A 7,824-nucleotide genomic window follows, 5' to 3' on the forward strand; every position below is an offset into this window, starting at 1 on the left:
AGAAGACATTCATACAGCCAACAGACAAATGAAAAAATGCTCATCATCACTCGCCATCAGATAAATGCAAATCTTTTGAGTTCTTTAGTCTCCAGAGAGGAATGCTTTGTTTTCCTGCTTGGCTTCTAGAGTTGAGAGTTAAGTCAGAGAGATGTATTAAGAGTCTCGGTTTTTCATAAGCATACTTTCATTTAATCATCTTACTTTTGTATACTTTAATTAAATCCTGTTTTCACTAGAGTGCCTTCTTTCTGTCCTAAACTGATCTTAGGATTTCCAAGACCCGTACTTCCCCAGTTGAATTACAATATTCACAACGTATATCTCAAGTCTCTGACAAAATGAAGCCGGGGTAGTTGCCTGGCTTCACAATGTGGGAAAGAATCTGGGAGCCCAATTCTTCCATTTACAAACTTTCAACCCCCATTTTAATGTTTTCAGTCACTTCCTTAATCCCTGCCTTTAATATGTCTAATTTCTGGGCATTTCTGGGGATCAGCAGCTCAGACTCCTTTTCATTATTATTACTTTTCTGATTGCTTCAGTTACAACCTTCTGTCATGCTGCTATGACTATCTTTGTCCATCCACTTAAAATTTTTGAAAATGTGTTTGCCATTTTTAGTCTGGTATTGTCTGTCACCTTTCTTGATTACTTTGTCCTTGGGGGGTTATGCATTATTTATATAATGCATACCATGCTATAGAATATATATGGTTGAGACAAGATTTACTGACATTTTGGTACACTCAGCATTTCCATAATCTGCCTATTAATTCTTATCTCTTTCTCTTTCATAGGAAAATCTAGAAAGACAAAATCAGAGAGGTAGCTGAGTAAGAGGGAAGGTTTTAGTAAGACAGACTAGGTTGAACTACATAATAAAATGCTGGAAGAAAGGAGAGAGAGCTACATATGTAACAAAAGTGGCAAGAACTAGGGCTTAAGTAAGGTTTTGATAAAGATTTGAAACACTGCAGTGTGAAAGATTTGACAGGTGAATAAAAGGATTTGTGAAAATAGTTGTTGTGAGTTATAAATTTGATCACCTTTAGTGATCTTTGAAAGAGTAAAGTGGGCCGGGCGCGGTGGCTCAAGCCTGTAATCCCAGGACTTTGGGAGGCCGAGACGGGCGGATCACGAGGTTAGGAGATCGAGACCATCCTGGCCTACACGGTGAAACCCCGTCTCTACTAAAAAATACAAAAAACTAGCCGGGCGAGATGGCGGGCACCTGTAGTCCCAGCTACTCGGGAGGCTGAGGCAGGAGAATGGCGCAAACCCGGGAGGCAGAGCTTGCAGTGAGCCAAGATTGTGCCACTGCACTCCAGCCTGGGTGACAGAGCGAGACTCCGTCTCAAAAAAAAAAAAAAAAAAAAAAGAAAGAGTAAAGTGAATATTGGTATTCCTTTTTAATTAATAATCGTTGTATAATCTCTGCTTCTTCGACTGACATTCTGTATATTTTGAAGGGCAAAATAGGTTATTTATAGACTTCTAAATGTGTCGTGCTCAAATCTAAACACAACACTTTCAGTGTGAAAATATTAAACAGCTCTCACATGGAAAGAAGAGCTACATCCTATTTTCAAATATACAGGAAGGACAAAAGGAAATTAGATCTGAGATCTATAATAAAAAGGAAATTAGTTTTCTTATTCCTAACCTTTCTTCTGTATTTAAAAATTGAGTCTATTTATTCTAATGTTTAGCCTCTGGATCCTCTCTATCTATCCAAACATACATTCACATTTTCAGTAGGCATTCTCTATTCTCTTCAGCTACTCTAATGGTTTACCCTGCAACTCATTAAACCCACATAGTCTCAGATAAATTTAAGTGATTTCTTTTGACCACCTCCTCCTCACACACATTCCAAAGTATACACATATGCAAAAACAAAAAGAAAACCCAGCCATCTTTATTTGGATTCTGGTTTCCTTCAGTGAATTTTTTTTTCTAGATCTTCTATAAAGAGTATCAGTGGAATTCACTGAGTTGGAATAGAGGCAGAGGTTCAGTGTTATTAATAAGGTTTAGAATAATAATGAACCACACAACATTTACCTAAAATTTATAATTATGGTAAAAATACAGAGAAATGATAGCCATGAGCTTTACCGTCAGGGAGATCATGATATAGTCAGGGAAGTAAAAGGGTTTTTGAGAAATGCTTAAAAATAGAGGACATAAACAATTTTAGGCAAAAGATTGGTATGAAGTGTGTTGTTACAGAAATGGCTTCCATTCCAAATGAAAGACTTTCCTATCCTCCATACCAACCACTGTGGGATGCCCTGTGTTAAGATGGTAAACAATGTGATTGTGGTCCCTACTTGGTCATTAGTGAGCTCTGATTTAGAACAGTTTACGTATTCAACCTCTATAGGCCTGGATTTTATTATATGAAGACAAAAAATGATTAAAATGAATAATAGTTGAAGCATTTTTCAATCTAAAAATCTGTTATTGGGCTTCCCTTTTATAAGAAGGGCATGAGTTTACCTACAGTGGCTAATGCAAGCCATCAGAAGCATCTACATAGTGTATATAAATGGAAGCATGACCATGGGATATCGTAGGGATAGACTAGGTTTCATAGGCAGGTTCAAATTTGGGCCCCTTCACTCAAATATTTAAATATTTCCTGGAGATGGGTCTGGAGTTATCAAGAATTATTTTCCTTTTTTAATTTCTCCATAAGGACATTGCAGATAATTTTTACCATTTATCTATGACCAGTGTGGAGATGACAGTTCCACGTCAACCCATTCATGTTTCAAACTTGTATAATGAGAACACTTGTGTTTAAGTTTGTTCTATCTACCATAACCAAATAACCATCAGTTGAGTGCATTTAAACAACAGAAATGTATGTCTCATTGTTCCTGAGTCTGGGAAGTCCAAGATCAAGGCACAGGCAGGAGTACTGTATGGTGAAAGCCCGCTTCCTTAGAGACAGCACTTTCTGTGTCCTCACATGCTGAGAGGGGCAAGGTAACTCCCTTGGGCCTCTTTTATAAGGGCACTAATCCCATTCATGATTCATGAACCTAATCATTTCCCAAAAGGCCTCACTGCCTTCATGAACCTAATCATTTCCCAAAAGGCCTCACTGCCTAAGACCATCACCTTGGGGGTTAGGACTTCAGCAGAGTATCGCTTCTTGGCCTTTTGGCTAAGATCAAGTGAAGGACTTCAGCAGAGTAAAATTGAGAGGACAAAAACATTCAGGCCATAGTATCTTGTCACTGTAGGGCTATACTATACCTTTATCCAAGGGTGCTCATATATAGATTCAGTTCTGAGTGGTCTATTTCAGAGGCCAGATTAGGACTTTTTTGTACTCTCCAGATTTACTTGAATTACAATACACTTGGTAGTTATCACCCTGATGATTTCCTCTTTGCCCCAGTTATTTGGAAGTAGACATACTGGCATACACATAAGCTGAGGGATGTTGGGGAAACACTGCTCACTCATCAGATACAGCAAGTTAAAATCGAATACTTGTTATAATAGATGAAGGTTTATTGTTAGCAATAAGCAGAAAGTGCTGGAGCAAGGGGTAGGGTTGAGAATCTGTTGAAGGTCAGTCAAACAATGTATGAAGAGAGGAATTAGATGATAGGAGCTTGTACACAATATGTAATAAGGATTCACTGATATAAATATATGAATATAGATGAATTGAATGATGGATAGATGGATCGAGTGAATAATTATTAATATTAAATGTTAATATGAAAATGTTATGTACTTCCAACTTCACAATTTTGCTACAGATTGATTCAGCTATGATAATTGCCATATTGAATTCACTGAAGTCTATGTTGTACTTTTCTGTCCATGAGTGAGGAGAATAAAAACATAATGTTTTCTAATAGCTATTGGTGCAAAGCTAAGGATATAGTTTGCTCTGCTACTTTCATATTGTTTCATATTAACATATATGTTAAATTCTGTCATTTGTGACAACATGGATAGAACAAGAGAACATTATGCAAAGTGAAATAAATCAGGCACTAAAGGCAGTACTGCACATTCTAACTTAGAGGTAGACTCTAAAATAACTGAAGTCACAGAAATAGAGAATAGAATGCTGGTTATAGAGGCTGGCTGTTGGAGAGAATGGAGCGATGATAGTCAAAGGGCACAAAATTTCAGTTAGACAGGAAGAATAGGCTTTTTGTTAGTTCTATTGCACAGCATGGTAAATCTAACTAATTATGGAGTATTTTACATTTGAAAATTGCTAAGAGGGTAAATTTGAAATCTCACCACAAAAAATGTTAAAAATTTAAATTAATGGATATGTTAACTAGCTTGATTTAATTATTCCACATTGGAGTCATAAACTATAACATTAGTTTTTATTACAAATTGTCAATTCACAATAAAAATTATAAAATGTACCAACCTTGAAAGCTGCATTCTGTTTTTCTCACTTCACCTAAAAAATAGAAAACACACAAAAAAAGGAAATTGAAATAAAAGCCTATTAAAGTAACACAAGAAGTCAAAAAGCCATTTTCTTTTTTTCTTTTAACTTTTACCCATTTTTCTTGTGGACCGGAAAGAAGCATTTAACCACAGAGAGAAAAAAACCTGATAAAACTCTTTTTCTCCTACATTGTTTTTAATATATTTTTACTTTTTAAATTTTGTCATAATTTGCTTTTTAAAATTTCTTATGGGTATAGAAATCATGAATGACAGTGAGTAAAAATGCAGAGGGGATGTTTAATAAACATGATTAAATTGTATGAAAGAAAAAAATATATAGGTAGCACTTATCCTATGGAAGCCATCATGGTAAGATTTTTGATAAATTCAGGCAAGAGTATTTTAAGGTGCTATTACAATTTATTCTCGGGTTCTATATTTCTACTCTTGAATGCTGATTAGAATACATGATTTTGCTTCTTCTCTCTCCTCACTCCCCTAATAATCTGTTCTCCCTTATGGACCAAGTGATTATTCTGTTGTTTATAATAACTGTTCTACATTCCTTATGGAAATTGTAATTATGATGCTGAATATTCAAATTGCAAGCCACTTTTCTCAGGGAAATTGTAATTATGATAATGCTGTATTTACCCAACCGATGTTTTTTTTACCCATTGTTCTCTTTGAGGAATGAGGAGGTAAGAGAAAAATACTAACATAAAACATCCTGTTGGGATTTAAGATATGGATTCAGGCTGGGCGCAGTGGCTCATGCCTGTAATCCAAGCACTTTGGGAGGCTGAGGCAGGTACATCACCTGAGGTCAGGAGTTCAAGACCAGCCTGGTCAACATGGCGAAACCCTATCTTCACTAAAAATACAAAAGTTAGCTGGGCATGGTGGCACGTGCCTGTAGTCCCAGCTACTGGGGAGGCTGAGGCAGGATAATTGCTTGAACCTGGCAGGCAGAGGTGGCAGTGAGCCGAGATCAGGCCACTGCACTCCATTCTGGGCAATAAGAGCAAAACTCCATCTCAAAAAAAAAAAAAAGAAGATATGGATTCAGACAAGCATAATAATAATAGCTAATATTTACTGTGGCAGGCATGACACAACCAGGCTTACATGTGTATGACATAGATGCATGTTACAGGCATATGTGAATTGCAAAGGTTTCTCCTTTAACCCGCACAACAACCTCATGAGGCAGGTAGTAGTATTGTCCCAATTTTATAGACAAAGTACTTAAGGCCTTTGTTCGGCACCACAATCTGAAGGCCTTCAGAGTATTTGATACATCAATATACATAACATCATCTTACTTTTGTTAAAAATATGCATGTATATATATATATTATATATAAAATATCATATCCAATTGTGCATGGAAACAAATCTAAAGGAATAGCTATCAGACACTTAAAGTAACCTTTTAATAAGAGGTTGAAGACGGAACTTGTTTCCTCCATGATGTATGAATATTATGCTCTAAGTGTTTATAGTATTTTTTTATAAGCAGAAAACAAATTTTTAAAAATGTAACAACCTAGAAAGAAGAACATCCAAAAATAAATGTAAAAACTATACTATTTTAAAATGAAAGCAAAAACTGAGCAAAACGCAAGGCCAATCACTGAAACAGCTTATTAGGTGGGTCCCTAGATCAAATGGGAAGCAGACCTCCAGTAACTCATTTCAGCTGCCTGCCTTCCTTCTAGCTTGCCAGATCTGTACAACCAGAGCCCCAAACAAGGATGGAAGCCCTATCCATTCCTCCTTAGCTCAGCAGTAATTTTTCAGGAGTGTTTCAATATTGACAGGCAACTATTGATCATCCACCATGTATAAGCACTTTAAAAGCAGGTTTTAAAATTCTATAATAGCCATTTTACTCCACTTTTACAAATGAGAAAATTGAGTCTCACAAAAGCCATTTATTTGCCCAAATTTACAAAGTTAGCCTGTGTTCTTTTAATTTGACAAATTGACCCATCTTGATCAAAAGTAAAGTAAGACTGAAAAGAGACTCAGAAACTGAAGGCAAAGAAAAACAAGAAATTAAAAAGATAAGGATAAAGTGTATAAATTAGTGAGTTTTTAGAGGACTACCCTCTTGTACAGCTTAAGAACTCCCAGGACCTATTCTTGGACCCTTTCTGGACTTTGTTATATTTCTAACACCCCACCCAAGAAATTCCAACCCCTTATCGCACACATACCCCTTAACACACACACACACCAAGCTTCTCTCCACTCCTTTGGCAGCATCCATCTGCTCCAATGGGGCCACTCAATTGTCTGTTTCTGATTTTCCACACCTGAAAATGTAGATGAGCTGTTCAACCTAATAGCAACGGGGGTAGATGCTGGGTCTTAATTCAGTATTATTCCCTGGTTCAGACTGCCACTCAGTAGTAAGCTAATTATCACATCTTCTACCTTAGAAGGAACATTTTGACCAGAACTGAGGTCAATTCCAAATAAGGGTTTGCCTTACATGCCTGCAGGGCCTTGTTTAGCACCAAGATCTGAGGGCCTACAGAGCGTCTGAAATGTGAACACATGATACTGCATAGTATCATCCAGGCCGATGGGACTACTTTGGATTGAGGTGGAACAGTGGGTATATAATCATGAGATCCACTTGTCCTGGTATGCACTGCATGCCGCAGAAGGTGCTGGTGTGATGAGTGATGGACCAGCCTTTTGAATCCTAAAGGATGTGGTAAATACTCTAAATCAATGACCATTCTTTGATACTGCATCCCCAACAGGTTGAATACATGGATCTAGGAACAAAGTGGAAAATATAGAAGTAGTTGAACTTAGCAGCACTCCCACAGTCTTAAATGGGGAAATTTGCATTTCCTGTTCACAAAAGTTTAGGCTCTGTGGGTCTAGAGATCCTGGTTTTCAGAGGGAGGTTGCTTCCAAGAGGGGACACTGACTCTGAGAGGGGACACAGTAGGAATCTCATAAAGCTTCAAGCTATATCCTACACCAAATTACTTTGGGCTCCTGTGCCAAGAAATTGGCAGCAAAGAGAAAGGTCACTCTCTTTACCAGGATAACTGTCTCCTCATCAGGATCTGATGTGGCTGCTATTATACAATAAGGGCAGAAAAGAGTATCTGGCAAGCAGGTGATACACTAGGCATTTTGTAAAATTTCCTTACTCCTTTTTTTTTGTTGTTGTTGTAATAAATGGACATGTATAGCAGCCTAAAAATAAAATGTTGAGGAGGGGTTCAGATCCCTTAGTAATAGTCTGTGTTACCCCACAAGATAGGCCACATATGTCCATGGGGGTACTAGCTGAGGATGGGAGAATTTTAGAATGGGTAGGAGAAGGGAGGGGAGGGGAGGGGAGGGGAG

General features: G+C 37.4%; 1 protein-coding gene across 1 annotated transcript in view; it reads right to left on the reverse strand.

Annotated features, from left to right (window-relative positions):
* The window catches only part of LINGO2 (leucine rich repeat and Ig domain containing 2), a 1,254,362-nt gene that overhangs the window by 392,003 nt on the left and 854,535 nt on the right, over positions 1–7,824 (reverse strand). Inside the window, exon 5 of the mRNA XM_011958015.1 lies at positions 4,421–4,453. The gene's annotated coding sequence lies outside the window, so the exon portion shown is untranslated. The remainder of the gene's footprint in view (positions 1–4,420; positions 4,454–7,824) is intronic.

Source organism: Colobus angolensis, unplaced genomic scaffold (assembly GCF_000951035.1).
Source record: "Colobus angolensis palliatus isolate OR3802 unplaced genomic scaffold, Cang.pa_1.0 Scaffold455, whole genome shotgun sequence".
Lineage (NCBI taxonomy): Eukaryota > Metazoa > Chordata > Mammalia > Primates > Cercopithecidae > Colobus > Colobus angolensis.